Source organism: Protopterus annectens, chromosome 17.part0 (assembly GCF_019279795.1).
Source record: "Protopterus annectens isolate FY-2018-M chromosome 17.part0, PAN1.0, whole genome shotgun sequence".
Lineage (NCBI taxonomy): Eukaryota > Metazoa > Chordata > Ceratodontiformes > Protopteridae > Protopterus > Protopterus annectens.
The window spans coordinates 275,944,198-275,968,535 of NC_056751.1; positions in this window are offsets into that span (position 1 = coordinate 275,944,198).

The following is a 24,338-nucleotide window of genomic DNA, read 5'->3' on the forward strand; positions in this document are numbered from 1 at the left end:
GTACTCTCAGAAGATGTACTCTACCTTGAGAGTTATGTCATACATTGTGCTGTCTGACGATGCACTGTACTTTGAGGGTTATGTTATACATTGTAGTCTGAAGATGCACTGTACCTTGAGAGTTATGTTATTCACTGTACTCTCTGAATAATGGTTCATAGGTTAGTACTAAGCTAACTGCCCTTGTGAGCCATTTTAAGCCTAGCCAAGTATCCCTTGTGAGACTCAACCCTGCACTTTGTGTTTGTAAGGCAAACACCCTAACCATTAGGCCACCTGATGCACTGTACCATTAGGCTTGTGTCATACATTGTACTTTTCAAACATGCACTGTATCATGAGGGTCATGTCATATACTGCACTCTGAAGATGCACCATACCTTGAGACTTATGTCATACATTGTACAGTGAGGGTTAAGTTATACATTGTACTATCTGAAGATGCACTGTACTGTGAGGGTTATGTCATACATTGTACTTTCTGAAGATGCACTGTATCATGAGAGTTATGACATAGATTGCAATTTCTGAAGATATACTATATCGTAAGAGTTATGCCATACATTGTACTTTCTGAATATGCACTGTACTATGAGGGATATTTTATACATTGTACTCTATGAAGATGCACTGTATCTTGAGGGTTATGTGATACACTGTACTCTCTGAAAATGCACTGTACCATGAGGGTTATGTCATACATTGTACATTCTAAGGATGGACATTACCTTAGAGGTTATGTCATACATTGTACTATCTGAAGATGCACTGTACCATGTGGGTTATGACATACATTGTACTCTCGGAAGATGTACTGTACCTTAAGAGTTATGTAATACATTGTACTGTCTGACAATGCACTGTACGGTGAGGGTTATGTCATACATTGTACTCTGAAGATGCACTGTACCTTGAGGGTTATGTCATACATTGTACTTTTGGAAGATGCACTGTACCATGAGGGTTATGGATACTTTGAACTGTCTGAAGATGCACTGTACCTTGAGGCTTATGTCATACATTGTACTCTCTGAAGGTCCACTGTACCATGAGGATTACGCATACATTGTACTGTCTGAAGATGCACTGTACCATGAGGGTTATGGATACATTATACTGTCTGAAGATGCACCGTAACATGAGGGTTATAGCATACATTGCACTGCCTGAAGATGCACTGTACCTTGAGGGTTATGTCAAACATTGTACTCTCTCTGAAGATGCACTGTACATTGAGGATTATGTCAATCATTGTATTTTTGGAGGTTGCACTGTTCCATCAGGGTTATGTCATGCATTGTACTTTTAGAAGATGCACTGTACCATGGGGGTTATGGCATACATTGTATTATTTGAAGATGAACTTATTTGTGTGGGTGATGGCATACATTGTACTGCCTGAGGATGAACCATACTGGGAGGGTTATAGCATACATACTGCTGTCTGAAGCTCCATTGTACCATGAGGGTTATGTTACATGTACTGTATGAAGATGCATTGTATCTTGAGGGTTATGGCATACATTGTGCTCTCAGCAGATGGACTTTACCATGAGGGTTATTTTATATACTGTACTATCTGAAGAATCAATGTACCTTGACGGTAATGCCATACATTCTACTATCCGAAGATGCACTGCAGCTTATGGGTAATGTCATATATTATACTGTCTGAAGATGCACAGTACCATGAGGGTTATGGCATACATTGTACTGAGGATGCATTGTACCATAAGGGTTATGTCTTAAGTTGTACTTACTGAAAACACACTGTTCCTTGAGAGATATGGCATACATTGTTCTTTCTGAAGATGCACTGTACCATGAGCATTATGGCATACATTGTACTGTCTGAGTATAAACTTTACCATGAGAGTTATGGCATACATAGTACTGTATGAAGATGCACTGCACCGTGAGGGTTATGCCAAACATCGTACTGTCTTAAGATAGACTGTACAGTCAGGGTTATGGCATACATTGCACTGTCTGAAGATGCACTACACCTTGAAGGTTATGTCATACATTGTGCTATTGGAAGATGCACTGTACCCTGAGGTTTATGCCATACATTGTATTGTCTGAGCATGCACTGTACCATGAGGGTTATGGCATACATTGTATTGCCTAAAGATGCAACATTATTGTGGTTATTATTTATGTTTTGACTAGTGAGTGAATCATTGGGTGTATATTCCCTATATTTCCTATATGCATTTTATATATTATATACATATTTAGATAAATGTATATAACATAGTAATATTAAATTACTTAAATAGTACTTAGTGTAGATCTCTACTTTTAACTTTATCAGTACTAAATTGATACTTTTATAAAGATGTGTAGTTACACAATTAAATTTTAACATATTTGATATGACTAAGCAATAGGGATTAGGTTTAGTGTGTGATTATTATATTCATACACACACACACACACACACACACATATATATATATATATATATATATATATATATATATATATATATAGGTTTCTTTTGGTATATATTTTCTCTGTGTTTTAAAACGAATAGGCGTATTTTTTATGCATACAATTTTTACATATGTTTACATATTTCTACACATGTAATTTACAATTAGAATTGTTTGTTGTATCATAAGTTTTATACCTTTTAGATGGACTAATTAGTTAATTAAGGGTGCAACTATTTAAATGAAGAATCGTTGAATGTAATTTGTCTGCAGAAGTTTAGTCTTTGCACTAAACGAAAAATGTTTAACCGGTTATATTAAACTTAATTTGTTGTTTTCGCCTAGTATTCACCTTCCTTTTTGTTGTTCTTTGCTGTGAGGGTTATGTCATACATTGTGTTCTCAGAAGATGGACTGTACTATGAGGGTTATTTCATATACTGTACTGTCTGAAGAAGCACTGAACCGTGAGGGTTGTCATACATTGTGGTATCTGAAGATGCACTTTACCTTGAGGGTAATGTCATACGTCCTACTATCTGAAGATGCACTGTACCTTGTGGGTAATGTCATATATTGTACTGTCTGAATATGCACTGTACTGTGAGGGTTATGGCATATATTGTACTGTCTGAACATGTACTGTACCTTGAGGGTTATGTCATACATTGTACTGTCTGATGATGCACTGTAACATGAGGGTTATGGCATACAATGTACTGTTTGAGGATGCATTGTACCATAAGGGTTATGTCTTAAAATATACTTACTGAAGACACACTGTTCCTTGAGGGATATGGCATACATTTTATTGTATGAAGATACACTGTACCATGAGGGTTATGCCACACATTGTACTGTCTTCAGATGGACTGTACAGTGATGCTTATGGCATACATTATACTGCCTGAAGATGCACTGTACCATGAGGGTTATGGTATACAGTGCATTGTCTGAAGACAAACTGTACAGTGAGGGTTATAGATACATTATACTGTCTGAAGATGAACTGTACTGTGAAGGTTATGGCATACATTTTACAGTCTGAAGATGCACTGTACCCTGAGTCTTATGTCATACATTGTACTGTCTGAAAATGCACTGTACCATGAGGGTTATGGCATACATTGTACTGTCTGCAGATGCACTGTACCATGAGGGTTATGGCATACATTGTACCATGAGTGTTATGTCATGCATTGCACTTTCTGAAGATGCACTGTACCATGTGTGTTATGGCACATATTGTACTGTCTGAAGATGCACTGTACAATGAGGGTTATGGCATACTTTGTACTGTCAGAAGATGCACTGCACCATGAGGTTTTGGCATACTTTGTACTGTCTGGAGATGCACTGTACCTTGTCATATGTTGTACTCTCTGAAGATGCACTGTACCATGAAGTTTATGGAATTTATTGTACTGTCTGAAGATGCACTGTTCCATGAGGGTTATTTCATACTTTGTACTGTCGGAAGATGAACTTCACATTGAGGCTTATGGCATACATTGTACTGTCTGATGATGCATTGTACTATAAGGGTTATGTCTTAAATTGTACTTACTGAAGAAGCAATGTCCCTTGAGGGATATGGCATACATTGTACTGTCTGAAGATGCACTGTATTGTGAGTGCTATGTCATACATTGTAATTTCTGAAGATGCACTGTGCTGTGAACATATTGGCATACATTGTACTGCATGAAGATGCACTGTACACTGAGGCTTATGGCATACATTGTACTGTCTGATGGAGCATTGTACTGTAAGGATTATGTCTTTAATTGTACTTAATAAAGACACATTGTCCCTTGAAGGATAAGGCATACATTGTACTGTCTGAAGATGCATTGTACAGTGAGGATTATTAAATACATTGTATTGTTTGAATATGGACTGTACACTGCAGCTTATGACATACATTGTACTGTATGAAGATGCACTGTACCATGAGGGTTATGCCATACATTGTACTGTCTGAAGATGAACTGTACAGTGAGGCTTATGGCATACATTGTACTGTCTGAAGATGCACTATATCTGATGGGTATGTCATACATTATACTGCCTGAAGATGCACTGTACCGTGAGGGTTATGGTATACAGTCTATTGTCTGAAGACAAACTGTACAGAGAGGGTTATGGCTACATTATACTGTCTGAAGATGAACTGTACTGTGAGGGTTATGGCATACATTTTACAGTCTGAAGATGCACTGTACCCTGAGTCTTATGTCATACATTGTACTGTCTGAAGATGCACCGTACTGCAAGGTTTACATCATACATTGTACTTTCAAAACATGCACTGTATTAGGATGGTTATGGCATACATTGTATTGTCTAAAGATGAACTGTACCTTGATGGTTATGGCATACATTGTGCTATCTGAAGATGCTCTTTACTGTGAGGATTATGTCATACATTGTACCCTGAGTGTTATGTCATACATTGTACTTTCTGAAGATGCTCCCTACCATGAGGGTTGTGGCTTATATTGTACTGTTTGAAGATGCACTGCACCGTGAGGGTTATGGTATACATTGTACTCTCTGAAGATGCACTGTAATGAGGGTTATGTCATATGTTGAAGTGAATGAAGATGTACTGCATCTTGAGAGTTGTGTCATACATTGTACTGTCTGACGATGCACTGTACCATAAGGGTTATTTCATATATTGTACTTTGAAGATGTACTGTACCTTGATGGTTATTTTATTCACTGTACTCTCTGAAGATGCAGTGTAACATAAGGGTTATGTCATACATTGTACTTTTGGAAGATGCACTGTACCATGAGGGTTATTTTATATAGTGTACTCTCTGAAGATGCACTATAACTTGAGAATTATGAAATACATTGTACCATGAGGGTTAAGCCATGCATTGTACTGTCTGAAGTTGCACTGTACTGTGAGGGTTATGTCATACATTGTACTCACTGAAGATGCACTGTACCATGAGGGTTATTTCATACATTGCAATCTAAAAGATGCACTGTACCTTGAGGGTTATGTGATAAACTGTACTATCTGAAAACGCACTGCACCATGAGGCTTATGTCATACATTGTACATTCTAACAATGCACTTTATCTTAAAGGTTATGTCATGCATTGTTCTCTTGGAAGGTGTAATGTACTGTGAGCAGTATGGCATACAATGTAGTCTCTGAAAATGCACTGTACTGTGAGGTTATGTCATACATTGTACTCTCAGAAGATGTAATGTACCTTGAGAGTTATATCATACATTGTGCTGACTATGCACTGTACTTTCAGGGTTATGTTATATATTGTAGTCTGAAGATGCACTGTACCTTTAGGGTTATGTTAATCACTGTACTCTCTGAAGATGCACTGTAGCATGAGGGTTGTGTCATACAACAAAGATGCACTGTACCACGCGGGTTATGTCCTATATTGTAGTCTCTGAAGATGCACTAAACCTTGTGAGTTATGTCATACATTGTACCATGAAGGTTAAATCATACATTGTACTGTCTGAAGATGCACTGTACTGTGAGGGGTATGTCATACATTGTACCTCTGAAGATACACTGTACCATAAGAGTTATGTCAGAAATTGTACTTTCTGAATATGCAATGTAGCATGAAGGATATTTCATACATTGTACTCTATGAAGATGCACTGTACCTTGAGGGTTATGTGATACACTGTACTACCTGAAAATGCACTGTAACATGAGGGTTACATCATACATTGTACATTCTAAGGATGGACTTTACCTTAAAGTTTATGTCATACATTGTACTATCTGAAGATGTACTGTATCAGGAGGGTTATGTCATACATTTTACTGTCCAATGCACTGTGCCTGAGGGCTATGTCATACATTGTACTATCTGAAGATGCACTGTACTGTGAGGGCTATGGCATACATTGTAGTCTCTGAAGATGCACTGTACTGTGAGGAATATGTCATACATTATACTGTCTGATGATGCACTGTACAGTGAGGGTTATGTCATACATTGTACTCCGAAGATGCACTGTACAGTGAGGGTTATGTCATGCATTGTACTCTAAAGATACACTGTATAGTGAGGGTTATGTCATACATTGTACTCTCTGAAGATGCACTGTACCATGAGAGTTATGTAATACATTGTACTTTTGGAAGAGGCACTGTGCCATGAGGGTTATGCATACTTTGTACTGTCTAGAGATGCACTGTACTTTGAGGCTTTGTCATACATTGTACTCTCTGAAGATCCACTGTGCCATTAGGATTAGGTATACCTTGTGCTGTCTGAACATGCACTGTACCATGATGGTTATAGATACATTGTTCTGCATGAAGATACATTGTATTGTGAGGGCTGTACTGTCTGAAGATGCACTATATCCTGAGGGTTATGTCATATCTTGTACTCTCTGAAGATGCAGTGTACCATGAGGGTTATGGCATACATTGTACTGTCTGATGATGTGCTGCACAGTGAGTGTTATGGTATACATTGTATTGTCTGAAGATGAACTGTACAGTGAGGGATATAGTATACATTTTGCTGTCTCAAGATGAACTGTACCTTGAGGGTTATGGCATACATTGTACCATTAGTGTTATTTTTTACATTATACTTTCTGAAGATGCTCTGTATGACGAGGGTTATGCCATACATTGTCCTTTCTTAGGATGGACTTTACCTTAAGGGTTATGTCACAGACTGTACTATCTGAAGATGCACTGCACAATGAGGGTTATGCCATTCACTGTACTGTCTGAAGATGCATCGTAATGAGGGTCATGTCATACATTATACTGTCTGAAGATACACTGTACCATGAGGATTAGGCATACATTGTACTGTCTGAAGATGTCCTGTACCATAAAGGTCATATCATACATTGTACTTTCTGAAGATGCACTGCACCATGAGGTTTATGGCATACACTGTACTGTCTGACAATGCATTGCACCATGAGGGAAATGTCTTAAATTTTACGTACTGAAGATGCATTGTCCATTGAGAGATATGGCACACATTTTAATGTCTGAAGATGCACTGTATTGTGAGGGTTATGTTGCACATAGTACAATACGTGTTATGTCATAAATTGTACTTTCTGAAGATGCACTGTACCATGAGTGTTATGGCATGCATTGCACTGTAAGAAGATGCACTGTACCATGAGGGTTATGGCATATATTTCACAGTCTGAAGATGCACTGTTCCATGAGGGTTATGGCATACTTGCATTGTCTGAATATGAACTGTACAGTGAGGGTTATGGATACATTGTACTGTCTGAAAATGAACTATACCAAGAGTATTATGGCATACATTTTAATGTCTGAAGATGCACTTTACCTTGAGGGTTATGTCATACATTGTACTGCCTGAAGATGCACTGTACTGTACGGGTTATGTCATACATTTTAACGTGAGTGTTACGTCATACATTGTACATTCTGAAGATGTACTGCAATGCGGGTCATGTTATACATTGTGCTGACTGAAGATGCATGTACCTTGAGGGTTATGGCATACATTACACTGGCTGGAGATGCACTGTACATTGAGGGTTATGTCATAAATTGTACTCTCTGAAGATGTACTGTTCCTTGAGGGTTATGTCATACATCATACTGTCTGATGATGCATTGTACTGTAAGGGATATGGTTTAAATTGTATTTATTGAAGATGCACTGTACATTGAGTGATATGACATGCATTGTACTTTCTGATGATGCACTGTAGCATGAGCATTATGGCATACATTGTACTGTCTGAAGATGCACTGTACTGTGAGGGCTATGGCATACATTGTATTGTCTAAAGATGAAATGTACTGTGGGGGTTATGGCATGCATTGTACTGTCTGAAGATGCACTGTAATGTTAGGGTTATGGCATACATTGTATTATTTGAAGATGAACTGTACAGTGAGGGTTATGGATACATTGTACTTTCTGAAGATGAGCTGCACCATGAGGGTTAGAGCATACATTTTACTGTCTGAAGTAGCACTGTATCTTGAGGATCATGTAGTACATTGTACTGTTTGAAGATGAAGTGTAATGTGAGGGTTATGTCATACAATGTACCAAGAGTGTTATGTCATACATTGTACTTTCTGAATATGTACTGTACCATGAGGGTTATATCATTCACTGTACTGTCTGAAGATGCACTGTATCATGCGGGTTATGGCATACTTTGTACTGGCTGGTGATGCACTGTACCTTGATGGTAATGTCATACATCACACTCTCTAAAGATGCACTGTACCAGGAGGGTGTGGAATACATTGTACTCTCTGAAGATGCACTGTACCATGAGGGATATGGCATACATTGTATTGTCTGATGAGGAATTGTACCATGAGGGTTATGGCATACATTGCACTCTAATGAGGGTTATGTCATACATTTTACGGGCAGAATATGTACTGTACCTTGAGAGATATATCATACATTGTATTGTTTGATGATGTGCTGTACTATGAAGGTTATGTTATACATTGTACTTTCAGAAGATGCACTGTACCATGAAAGTTATGTCATACATTGTACCATGAGGGTTATAGCAAACATTGTAATGTCTGAAGATACACTGTACTGTAAGAGTTATGTCATACATTGTACCTTCTGAATATGCACTGTACCTTAAGGGTTATGTCATACACTGCACTATTTGAAGATGCACTGTACCATGAGGGTTATTTCTACATTGTACTCTATGAAGATGTACTGTACATTGAGGATTATGTCGTACATTGTACTCTCTGAAAATGCTCTGTACCAGGAGGGTTATGTCATATACTGTACTGTCTGCACTGTACCTTGAGGGCTATGTCATCCATTGTACTATCTGCAAATGCACTGTACCATGCAGGTTATGACATACATTGTACTCTCTGAAGATGCACTGTACTGTGAGGGTTATGGCATACATTGTTGTCTCTGAAGTTGCAGTGTATCTTTATGGATGCATCACAAATTGCACTTTCTGATGATGCACTGCACTCTAACGATTATGTCATACATTGTACTGTCTGACTATGCATTGTACTGTGATGTTTATGTCATATATTTCATTTACTGAAAAAGCACTGTAGCTTGAGTATTATGGCATACATTGTACTGTGTGGTGATGCACTGTACAGTGAGAGTTCTGGAATACATTGTACTGTCTTAAGATGCACTGTACCATGAGGGTTATGACACACATTGTACTGTCTGAAGATGCATTGTACTATAAGGGATATGTCTTAAATTTTACTTACTGAAGATGCACTGTCTCTTGAGGAATATGCCATACTTTGTACTGTCTGAAGATGCACTGTACTGTAAGGGTTATGTCATACATAGTACCATGAGTGTTATGTCATACATTGTACTTTCTGAAGATGCACTCTACTACGAGTGTTATGGCAAACATTATACTGCCTGAATATGCACTGTACCATGAGGGTTATGTGATACATTGTACTGTATGAACATGCATTGTATCATGAGGGTTATGTCATACATTCTAACATGAGTGTTATGCCATAAATTATACTATCTGAAGATGCATTATATCCTAAGCGTTATGTCATAGATTGCACTGTCTGAAGATGCACTGTACCTTGAGGGTAGTGTCATACATTGTACTGTCTGATGATGCACTGTACAATGAAGGTTATGTCATACATTATAGTCTGAAGATGCACTGTACCTTGAGGGTTAGGTTATTCACTGTACTCTCTGAAGATGCACTGTACTATGAGGGTTACATCATACATTGTACTTTCAGAAGATGCACTGTATCATAAAGGTTATGTCATATATTGTACTCCTTGAAGATGCACTATACTTTGGGGTTATGTCATACATTGTACCATGAGGTTTATGTCATCCATTGTACTTTCTGAAGATGCACTGTACCTTGATGGTTATGTCATACATTGCACTATGTGAAGATGCACTGTACCTTGAGGGTTATTTTATACATTGTACTCTCTGACGATGAACTGTACCTTGAGGGTTATGTTATACACTGTACTGTCTGAAAATGCACTCTACCATGAGGGTTATGTCATACATTTTACAGTCAGAGGATGCACTTTAACTTAAAGGTTATGTCATACATTGTACTATCTGAAGATGCACTGTACCTTGAGGGTTATGTCATACACTGTACTCTCTGAAGATGCACTGTACTGTAAGGGTTATGCCATACATTGTACTTTCGGAAGATGCAGTGTTCCGTGAGGGTTATGTCATATATTGTACTCTCTACAGATGCACTATACCTTGAGAGTTATGCTATACATTGTACTGTGAGGGTATGTCATACATTGTACCTTCTGAAGATGCACTGCACCATGAGGGTTATATCATACATTGTACTCTCTGAAGATGCAATGTACTGTGAGGGTTATGGCATACATTGTACTGTCTGAAGATGCACTTACCAGGAAGCCAGGAAGGTTATAACATAAATTGCATAGTCTGAAAATGAACTGTACCATGAGGGTTATGGCATACATTCTGTCTAAAGATGAACTGTACCATGAGGATAATGGCATACAATGTATTGTCTGAAGATGTTCTGTACCATGAGGATTATGTTATACATTGTACTATCTGAAGATGCACTGCATCTTGAGGATTTTGTCATGCATTGTACCAGGAAGATTATGTCATACATTGTACTGCCTAAAAATGCTCTGTTCAATGAGGCTTATGTCATACATTGTGCTCTCTGAAGATGGAGTGTACCATGAGGGTTATGGCATTCATTGTATTGTCTGAAGAACTGTACCATGAGGGTTATGGCATACATTGTACTGTCTGAAAATGCACAGTACTGTAAGGGTTATGTCATACATTGTACTCTCTGAAGATGCACTGTACCATGAGGGTTATGGCATACATTGCAATGTTTGAAGATGCACTGTACCGTAAGAGTTATGTCATACATTGTTCTTTCTGAATATTCACTGTACCATGAAGGTTATTTCATACATTGTACATCATGAAGATGCACTGTACCTTGAGGGTTATATGATACACTGTACTCTCTGAAAATGCACTGTACCATGAGGGTTATGTCATACATTGTATATGCTAAGGATGCACTTTACCTTAAATGTTATGTCATATATTATGCTATCTGAAGGCGCACTGTACCAGGAGAGTTATGTCATACATTGTACTGTCTGATGCACTGATCCTTGAGGGTTATGTCATACATTGTGCTATCTGAAGATCCACTGTACTGTGAGGGGTATGGAATACATTGTAGTCTCTGAAGATGCACAGTACTGTATGGGCTATATCATACATTTTACTCTCAGAAGATGTACTGTATCTTGAGAGTTATGTCATGCATTTTATTGTCTGATGCACTGTACTGTGCAGGTGATGTCAAACATTGTACTTTTGGAAGATGCACTGTACCTTGAGGGTTATGGCATACTTTGTACTGTCTGGTGATGCATTGTACCTTGAGGCTTATGTCATACATTGCACTCTCTGATGATCCACTGTGCCATGAGGATTAAGCATACTTTGTTCTGTCTGAAAATACACTGTACCATGAGGGTTATGGGATGCATTGTACTATATGAAGATGCATTGTATTGTGAGGGCTATACCAAACAGTGTACTGTCTGAAGATGCACTTTATCCTGAGGGTTATGTTATACATAGTACTTCCTGAAGATGTACTGTACCATGAGGGCTATGGTATACATTGTACTGTCTCAAGATGCATTGTACCCTGAGGGATATGTCATACATAGTACCATGTGTGTTATGTCATACATTGTACTGTCTGAACATGCACTGTACCATGTGAGTTATGTGACACATTGATCTGCATGAAGATGCATTGTATCAAGAGGGTGATGTCATACATAATACCATGAGTCTTATGTCATACATTGTACTTTCTGAAGATCCACTGTACCATGAGAGTTACAGCATGCACTGTACTGTCTGAATATGCACTGTACCATGAGGGTTATGGGACACATAGGTCTGTAAGAAGATGCATTGTAATGTGAGGGTGATGATATACATTGTACTGTCTGAAGATGCACTGTACCATGAAGGTTATAGCATACACTGTATTGTCTGAAGATGAAGTGTACCGTGAGGGTTATGGCATACACTGTGCCATCTCAAGATGAACTGTAACTTGAGGGTTATGGCATTCATTGTACCACTAGTGTTATGTATTACATTGTACTTCTGATGATGCTCTGTATGATGAGGGTTATGCCATACATAGTACTTTCTAAGGATGGACTTTACCTTAAGGGCTATGTCACAGATTGTACTATCTGAAAATTTACTGTGCAATGACAAGACATTCACTGTACTGTCTGAAGATATACTGTAATGAAGGTCATGTCATACATTGCACTGTCTGATGATGCATTGCACCATGAGGGCAATGTCTTAAATTTTACTTACTGAAGATGCACTGTCCCTTGAGAGATATAACAAACGTTGTACTGTCTGAAGATGCACTGTACTGTGAGGGTTGTGTCATACATAGTACCATAAAAGTGTTATGTCATACACTGTACTTTCTGAAGATGCACAGTACCATGAGGGTTATGGCATACATTGTACTGTCTGAAGATGCACACTACCGTGAGGGTTATGGCATACATTGTACTGTCTGAAGATACACTGTTTCATGAGGGTTATGCCATACTTTGCATTGTCTGAAGATGAACTGTACAGTGAGGGTTCTGGATACATAGTACTGTCTGAAGATGAACTGTGCAGTGAGCTTTATGGCATACATTTTAATGTCTGTAGAGGCACTGTACCTTGAGGGTTATGATATAACACACATTGTACTGTCTGAAGATGCACTGTACTGTGAGGGTTGTGTCATACATAGTACCATAAAAGTGTCATGTCATACATTGTACTTTCTGAAGATGCACTGTACCATGAGTGTTATGGAATACATTATACTGTCTGAATATGCACTGTACCATGAGGGTTATGGGATAAAATGTACTGTATGAAGATGCATTATATCCTGAGGGTTCTGCCAAACATTGTACTGTCTGAAGATGCACTGTATCCTGATAGTTATCTGATACATTGTACTGTCTGAAGATGCACTGTACCATGAGGGTTATGGCATACATTGTACTGTCTGAAGATGTACACTACCGTGAGGGTTATGGCATACATTGTACTGTCTGAAGATACACTGTTTCATGAGGGTTATGCTATACTTTGCATTGTCTGAAGATGAACTGTACAGTGAGGGTTCTGGATACATAGTACTGTCTGAAGATGAACTGTGCAGTGAGCTTTATGTTATACATTTTAATGTCTGTAGAGGCACTGTACCTTGAGGGTTATGCCATACATTTTACTGTCTGAAGATGCACAGTACTGTGAGAGTTATGTCTTACATTTTATCGTGAGAGTTATGTCATACATTGTACTTTTTGAAGAGGCACTGTACTGTGAGGGTTATGGCATACCTTGTATTGTCTGAAGATGAACTTTACAGTGACGGTTATGGCATCCATGTTGCTGTCTGAAGATGAACTGTACCTTGAGGCTTATGGCATACATTGTATTGTACCATCAGTGTTATGTATTACATTGTTCTTTCTGAAGATGCTCTGTACGACAAGGGGTATGCCATACATTGTACTTTCTAAAGGTAGACTTTACCTTAAGGGTTATGTTACAGATTGTACTGAAGATGCACTGTACAATGAGGGTTATGCAATTCACTGTACTGTCTGAAGATGCACTGTAATGAGGGTCATGTCATACATTGTATTGTGCATATAATGTATACTCAAACTTGAAAACAAAAACAAAAAGCGATAGCGGAAAAACTGCTTAACACGAGCCTCTTATAAGAAATAATACCTTTTAATGTTAGCGCTTTCGAATGGGCAAATACCCAAACTTCATCAGACAAACTTACACCGCAAACACTTCCTATATATATATATATATATATATATATATATATATATACCTATCCTTCCACAGCCATTTCTAATACACAATTAATGAGAGAATACACTTAATTGAATAACTGTTTAAAATGGCGATGAGTGTTTCCTTATTGCCACTCTTCTCAAACATAAAACCACCTCTTTGCTGTAAACTTATCGTAGGCATCAAATATCAAAGGCCTGTTTGCACATAAAAAAACTTTTTGAGCACTACAAAGTAAGCCCTATTTAAAAATGGGAAATAGCTTTCATCTGTAACTTCTAAAATATATAATTAAATAATTAAATAATCAGATAACATCGATCCGTTACACGAGTTTACCTTATCCATTAAAAAGTAAATACATTATACATAAACCTATATAATAAATTAACTTTCTTCCTAACAATTGTTTAAAACAAAATATAAAAAATCAAAATATAAAGAATCAAATGTGAAAAACCAAAATGTAAAATCAAATCTAAAAACAAAAATGAAAAACTGTGTGTCTCAAGACTTATGTGCATAGGGGAAGACCAGTGTTATATTAGTACCTGATGTATAATTCGGCATATCTTCCTAGTGTATACACTTACCCCTCAAGATCCATATCTATTATATTTACAAAACATACATGTATTTATTTTTTAGCCCTTGTTTTTTTTACTCTAGAACAAATCTTTAATCTGTTGTGTTTTGCTTTATTATCTATGTAATGCTTTTAATTTAAGTATACACTTAATGGAAGCATATTCATTCAATCCTGGGGGAACATATGCTGATGTTCTTATTTGCCATATATATGCCGAATTATACATCGGGTACTAATATACTAATAATAATTGTGTATTAGAAATGGCTGTGGAAGGATAGGTAGGTATACATATATATATATATATATATATATATATATATATATATATATATATATATATATATATATATATATATGTAGGAGATGTGTGTGGTGTAAGTTTGCCTGATGAAGTTTGGGTATTTGCCCATTCGAAAGCACTAACATTAAAAGGCTTTATTTCTTATACATTGTATTGTCTGAAGATGCACTGTACCTTGAGGGTTAGGGCATACTACTGTCAGGAGATACACTGTACATTGAGGGTTATGTCATACATTGTACTCGCTGAAGATGCACTGCACTGTGAGGGTTATGGCATACATTGTACTGTCTGATGATGCATTGTTCTGTAAGGGTTATGGTATAAATTGCACTTACTGAAGACACACTGTACAGTGAGGGATATGGCATACATTGTACTTTCTAATGATGCACTGTAGCATGAGCATTATGGAAACAAATTGTACTGTCTGAATATGTACTGTACCGTGCGAGTTATGGCATACATTGCACTGTAGGAAGATGCACTGCACTGTGAGGGTTATGGCATACATTGTATTGTCTGAAGATGATCTGTACTGTTAGGGTTATGCCACATATACCATCTTAAGATGAACTGTACAAAGAGGCTTATGGCATACATTGTACTGTATGAAGATGCACTATACCTTGAAAGTTATTTCATACATTGTCCTATCAGAAGATGCACTGTACCCTGGGTGTTAAGTCATGCACTGTACTGTGAGGGTTATGGCATACATTGTATTGTCTGAAGATGAACTGTACCATGAGGGTTATGGCATATATTGTACTGTCTGAAGATGCACTCTAATGTGAGGGTTATGGAATACATTGTATTATCTGAAGATGAACTGTACAGTGAAGTTTATGGAAACATTGTCCTGTCTGAAGATTAACTGCACTATGAGAGTTATAGCATACATTTTGCTGCCTGAAATTGCATTGTACATTAAAGATTATGCCTAACATTGTACTGTAACGTGAGGGTTATGTCATGCATTGTACTTTCTGAAGATTCAGTATACCATGAGGGTTATGGCATACATTGTATTATTTGAAGATGCACTGTACCATGAGGGTTATGGCATACTTTGTGCTGTCTTGAGATGCACTGTAGCTTGATGGTAATGTCATACATTGCACTCTCTGAAGATGTACTGCACCATGAGCGTATGGAATACATTGTACTGTTTGAAGATGCACTGCACCATGACAGTTATGTCATATATTGTACTTTCTGAAGATGCAAAGTTCCATGAGGGTTATGCCATACATTGTACTGTCTGATGCACTATAATGTGAGGGTTATGTCATACATTGTATGAGTGTTTTGTCATACATTGTACTGTCTGCAATGTACCATGAGTGTTATGTCATACATTGTACTGTCTGCACTGTACCTTGAGGACTATGTCATATATTGTACTATCTGAAGATGCACTGTACCATGACGTTTATGACAAACATTGTACTCTCTGAAGATGCACTTTACTGTGAGGGATATGGCATACAATGTAGTCTCTGAAGATGCACTGTACCATTATGGCTGTGTCACACTTTGCACTTTCTGATGATGCACTGTATCATGGTGATTATGGCATACATTGTACTGTCTGAAGATGTAATGTACCATAAGGTTTATGTCTTAAATTTTACTTACTGAAAATGAACTGTCCATTGAGGGATATGGCATACATTGTACTTTCTGAATACACACTGTACTGTGAGGGTTATGGGCTACATTTTACTGCATGAACATGCATTGTATTGTGAGGGTTATGGCATACATTATACTATCTGAAGATGCATTATATCTCAAGGGTCATATCATGCATTTTACTGTCTGAAGATGCACTGTACCATGAGGCTTATGTCATGCATTGTACTCTCTGAAGATGCACTGTACCATGAGACTTATGTCATACATTGTAATGTCTGAAGACGCACTGTATAGTGAGGGATCTGTCATATATTGTACTTTCTGAAGATGCATTGTACTGTGAGGGTTATGGCATCCATTGTACTGTCTGAAGATGCAGTGTACCCTGAGGGTTATGGAATACATAGTACTGTCTGAAGATGTCCTGTACCATGTGTGGATTATGTTATACATTGTACTGTCTGAAGATGCACTGCATCTTGAGGGTTTTGTCATGCATTGTTCCGTGAAGATTATGTCATACATTCTACTTTCTAAAAATGCTCTGGTATGTGAGGATTATGTCATACATTGTGCACTCTGAAGATGGAGTTTACCGCGAGGGTTATGGCATACATTGAAGATGAACTGTACTGTGATGGCTATGGTATACACTGTACTCTCTGAAGATGCACTGCACTGTGAGGGTTACATTATACATTGTACTTTCCTAAGATGCACTGTATCTTGAGGGTTTTGTCATTCATTGTATCGTGAAGGTTATGTCATACATTATACTGTCTGAAAATGCTCTGCTCTGTGATGGTTATGACATAAATTGTACTGTGAGGGTTATGTCATACATTGTGCTCTGTAAAGATGGATTGTACTTTTAGGGTTATGGCATACATTGTAATATCTGAAGATGCACTGTACCATAAGGATTATGTCATACATTGTACTTTCTGAAGATGCACTGTACCTTGTTGGTTATGTCATAGATTGCACTACGTGAAGATGCACTATACCATGAGGGTTATTTCATACATTGTACTCTCTGAAGATGCACTGTACCTTGAGGGTTATGTCAAACGCTGTACTCTTTGAAAATGCACTCTACTGTGAGAATTATATCATACATTGATCTGTCTGAAGATGCTGTGTACCGTGAGGGTTATGTCATACATTGTACCATGAGGGTTGTGTCATAGATTGTGCGCTCTGGAGATGGACTGTACCATGAGGGTTATTGCACACATTGTACTGTCTGAAGATGCACTGTACCATGAAGTAATGTCATACATTGTACTCTCTGAAGATGCACTGTATCTTGAGGGTTATGTCATACATTGTACCCTGAAGGTCATATCATATACTGTACTGTCTGAAGATGCACTGTGCTATGAGGGTTATGACATACATTGTAATATCTAATAATGGACTGTACTGTGGAGATTATGTCATATATTGAACTCTCTGAAGATGCACTATAACATGAGAATTATGTCATACATTGTACTGTCTGAAGATGCACTGTACCATGAGGGTTATGGCATACATTGTACTGTCTGAAGATGCACTCTAATGTGATGGTTATGGAATACATTGTATTATCTGAAGATGAACTGTACAGTGAAGTTTATGGAAACATTGTCCTTATTTCTCCTATATCCAAAATAAGGTCTGTCACCTACTATATCCCTTAACTTGTTGTCACTTCTCAAAATGTTCCAATTCCTACTAACTATTCCCCTTATATCACCAATGTTACTACTGTAGGTGAACATTAATTTAGGGTTATCTGATCTATTTTGAATTTTGAGGGGTGCCCCCAACTCACCCTCTACATATCTGAGCCAAGGTTTAAACTTATTTTTCCTTAGCCCCTTGCTGCCATCAACCATTTTGTTCACCAATCCCTAGGGGAGGCAGATGAGAAGATAGCCCTAATCAGGACCTTTTTAACCTTAGTCTTGGAGAACAATTTGTTTATAGGTGTTAAACAAGCATACAGACAGGCCCAGGGGATAGCTATGGGTACCCCCTGCGCCAACACCTATGCAAATTTTCTTCTCTCGTACTGGGAAAAAGCAACCATATTTGGTAATGCTGACTGGATGCAATATATACAGACATACACACGTTTTGTGGATGATGTTTTTATTTTGTGGAGAGGGGACAAAGCATCGTTGGGGACATTTGTTGTGTATTTGCACTCCACAACGTCTTTTTTAAGATTTTCTATTAACAGCTCTTACACTGAGATAGATTTTTTAGATGTATGTGTGTTACAGAAGGAGGAAGGTTTTTCATCCTGCTTACATAGGAAGGATTGTTGGAAGAACACCTTGCTATCTTTTGACAGCATGCACCCACCCTTCACCTTTCCTAACATCATTCAGGGACAGATCAGCAGGACCTCCAGAATTAGTTTGGAAGATTCCCAATATGAAAAAGAGATCAGCAATTTAAAGGACTGTTTTCAAGAAAGGGGATATAAAAAGGGATTGGTGAACAAAATGGTTGATGGCAGCAAGGGGCTAAGGAAATATAAGTTTAAACCTTGGCTCAGATATGTAGAGGGTGAGTTGGGGGCACCCCTCAAAATTCAAAATAGATCAGATAACCCTAAATTAATGTTCACCTACAGTAGTAACATTGGTGATATAAGGGGAATAGTTAGTAGGAACTGGAACATTTTGAGAAGTGACAACAAGTTAAGGGATATAGTAGGCGACAGAAGATGCACTGTACCTTGTTGGTTATGTCATAGATTGCACTACGTGAAGATGCACTATACCATGAGGGTTATTTCATACAGTGTACTCTCTGAAGATGCACTGTACCTTGAGGGTTATGTCAAATGCTGTACTCTTTGAAAATGCACTCTACTGTGAGGATTATATCATACATTCGTCTGTCTGAAGATGCTGTGTACCGTGAGGGTTATGTCATACATTGTACCGTGAGGGTGGTGTCATAGATTGTGTGCTCTGGAGATGGACTGTACCATGAGGGTTATTGCACACATTGTACTGTCTGAAGATGCACTGTACCATGAAGTAATGTCATACATTGTACTCTCTGAAAATGCACTGTATCATGAGGGTTATGTCATGCATTGTACCCTGAAGGTCATATCATATACTGTACTGTCTGAAGATGCACTGTGCTATGAGGGTTATGACATACATTGTAATATCTGATAATGGACTGTACTGTGGAGATTATGTCATATATTGAACTCTCTGAAGATGCACTATAACATGGGAATTATGTCATACATTGTACTGTCTGAAGATGCACTGTACAGTGAGGGTTAAGTCATGCATTGTACTGTCTGTCGAACTGTACCATGAGGGATATTGCAATCATTATACTGTCTGAAGATGCAATGTACCATGAGGTTATGTCATACATTATACTGTCTGAAGATGCACTGTATCTTGAGGATTATGTCATGCATTGCACTGTGAAGGTTACATCATACATTGTACTGTCTGAAGATGATCTGTACCATGAGGGTTATATCATGCATTGTAATATTTGAAGATGCACTGTACCATGAGAATTATATCATACAATGTAATATCTGAAGATGCACTGTCCCATGAGGATTATGTCATACAATGTATGAGGAAGAAGTGTACTGTGAGGGTTATATCATACATTGTACTATCTGAAGATGCACTGTATCTTGAAGGTTATGTCATGCATTCTACCATGAGGGTTATGTCATACATTGTTCTGTTTGAAGATGCATTCTGCCGTGAGTGTTATGTCATATATTGTACCATGAGGTTTATATCATAGATTGTGCTGTCTCGAGATGAACTGTACCATGAGGGTTATCACATACATTGTACTGTCTGAAGATGCACTGTATCTTGAGGGTTATGGCATGTATTGTACCGTGAAGGTTATATCATATACTGTACTGTCTGAATATGCACTTTACCATGAGGGTATGACATGCATTGTACTATTTGAAGATGCACTGTACTTTGAGGTTTGCGTCATACATTGTACTGTCCGAAGATGCATTGTATGTTGAGGGTTTTGTTATTCATTGTACAGTGAAGGTTATGTTATACATTGTACTATCTGAAAATGCTCTGTGACAGTTATGTCATACATTGTATTGGGAGAGTTATCTCATGCATGGTGCTCTGTGAAGATGGATTGTACTGTTAGGGTTTTGGCATACATTGTATTGCCTGAAGATGAACTGTACCATGAGGGTTATGTCATGCATTGTACCATGAAGGTTATATCATAATTTGTACTTTCTGAACATGATCTGTGCCATGAGGGTTACATCATACATTGTACCACGAGGGTTATGTCATACATTGAGCTCCATGAAGATGGACTGTTCTGTGAGGGTTATATTATGCATTGTAATATCTGAAGATGCACTGTGCCATGAGGGTTAAATCATACATTATAATATCTGAAGATTCATTCTACCATGATGATTCTCATACAATGTACTGTATGAAGATACAGTGTACCATGGGGGTTATGTTATATACTGTTCTGTCTGAAGATGCATTGTACTGTGATGATTATGTCATATATTGTACTTTCTGAAGATGCACTGTACCTTAAGGGTTATGTCATACATTGTGCCATGAAGGTTATATCATATGTTGTACTGTCTAAAGATGCACTGTATAGTGAGAGTTTTTCATACATTCTAATATCTGAAGATGGACTGTACTGTGGAGATTATGTCATATTTTGAACTCTGTGAAGATGCAATATACCTTGAGGGTTACGTCATACATTGTAATATGTGAAGATGCTCTGTACCATGGAGATTATATTATATATTGAACTCTGTGAAGATGCACTATACCTTGAGGGTTATGTCATAAATTGTACCATGTGGGTTATTGTCATACATTGTACTGTCTGAAGATGCACTCTACCATGAGGATTATGTCATATGTTGTGCTCTCTGAAGGTGGACTGTACTCTTAGCATTATGTCATTCATTGTAATATCTGAAGATGCACTATACCTTGAGGATTATGTCATACACTGTACTGTTTGAAGATGCAGTGTACTGTGACGGTTATGTAATATACTTTACTGTCAGAAGATGCAATGTACCATGATGATTATATCATACATTGTACTATCTGAAGATGCACTGTATCTTGAAGGTTATGTCATGCATTCTACCATGAGGGTTGTGTCATACATTGTACTGTCTGAAGATGCACTGTACTGTGAGAGTTATTTCGTACATTGCAATATCTGAAGATGGACTGTACCATGGAGATTATGTCATATTTTGAACTCTGTGAAGATGCAATATACCTTGAGGGTTATGTCATACATTGTAATATGTGAAGATGCTCTGTACCATGGAGATTATGTCATATAGTGAACTCTCTACCTTAAGGATTATGTCATACATTGTACTATCTGAAGATGCACTGTATCTTGAAGGTTATGTCATGTATTTTACCATGAGGGTTGTGTCATATATTGTACTGTCTGAAGATGCAGTGTACTATGAGTGTTATGTTATACATTGCAATATCCAACGATGGATTGTACTGTGGAAATTATGTCATATCTTGACCTCTGAAGATGCATTATACCTTGAGGGTTACATAATACATTGTAACATGTGAAAATGCTCTATACCATAGAGATTATGTCATATAGTGAACTCTCTACCTTAAGGATTATGTCATACATTGTACTGTCTGAATATGCACTGTACCATGAAGTTATGTCATACATTATACTGTCTGAAGATGCACGATACCGTGAGGCTATGTGATACATTATACTGTCTGAAGATACACTTTATCTTTAGGTTTATATGTCATGCATTGTACCGTGAAGGTTATCTCATTCATTGTATTGTCTGAAGAGGCACTGTACCATGAGAGTTATATCATACATTATAATATCTGAAGATGCACTGTACCCTGAGCATTATGTCATACACTGTACTGTCTGAAGATGCACTCTACAGTGTATGAAATAACCCTCACAACAATGTCTGAACATGCATCATACTGTGAGGGTTATTTCATATACTGTACTCTCTGAAGAGGCACTGTACCCTGAGGGTTATTTCATACATGGTTTTGTTGGAAGATGCACTGTACCGTGAAAGTTATGTCATACCTTGTACTGTCAGAAGATACACTGTATCTTGAGGGTTTTGTCATGCATTTTATTGTGAGTGTTATGTCATGCTTTGTACCATGAGGGTTATGTCATGCATTGTACTGTCTGAAGATGCACTGTACTGCGAGGTGTATGTCATACATTGTACTGTCTGAAGATACACTGTATCTTGAGGGTTTTGTCATGCATTGTATTGTGAGTGTCATGTCATGCTTTGTACCATGAGGGTTATGTCATGCATTGTACTGTCTGAAGATGCACTCTACTGCGAGGTGTATGTCATACATTGTACTGTCTGAAGATGCACTGTTCATTGATTGTGTCATACATTATACTATCTGAAGATGCAGTGTGATGGTAGGTCATACACTGTACTTTTGGAAGATGCACTATACCCATAAAGTTATGTCATACTGTACCCTCTGAAGATCCACTATACCCTGAGGGTTATGTCATACATGTATCATGAGGGTTATGTCATACATTGTACTGTCTGAAGGTGCACTGTAAGGTGATGTTTGTGTCATACATTGTACTGTCTGAAGATGCACTGCACCATGAGGGTTTTGTCATACATTGTAATGTCTGAAGGTGCACTGTACCATGAGGGTTATGTCATATATTGCATTCTCTGAAGTTGCAATATACCTTGAGGGTTATATGTCATACATTGTACTGTCTGAAGATGCACTCTACCGTGAGGGCTATATCATACATTGCAATATCTAAAGATGGATAGTACTGTGTAGATTATATCATATTTTGAACACTCTGAAGATGCTCTATACCTTGAGGGTTACATCATAAATTGCAACATGTGAAGATGCTCTGTACCATGGAGATTATGTCATATATTGAACTGTCTGAAGATGCACTAGACATTGGGGGTTATATCATACATTGTACCATAAGGTTTATGTCAAACATTGTACTGTCTGAAGATGCACTGTGCCCTGAGGGTTATGTCATACATTGTACTGTCTGAAGACACACTGTACCATCAGGGTTATGGCATAAATTATACTCTCTGACAATGCACTGTACCCTGAGGGTTATGTCATACATTGTAATGTCTGAAAATGCACTGTACCATAAAGATTATGTCATAAATTGTATTCTCGGAAGATGCACTGTACTGTGAGGGTTATGTCATTCACTGTAATGTCTGAAGATGCACTGTACTGTGGCGGTTATTGTCATTCATTTTTCTGTCTGAAAATGCTCTGAACTGTAAGGGGTATGTCATACATTATACCATGAGGGTCATGTCATAGAT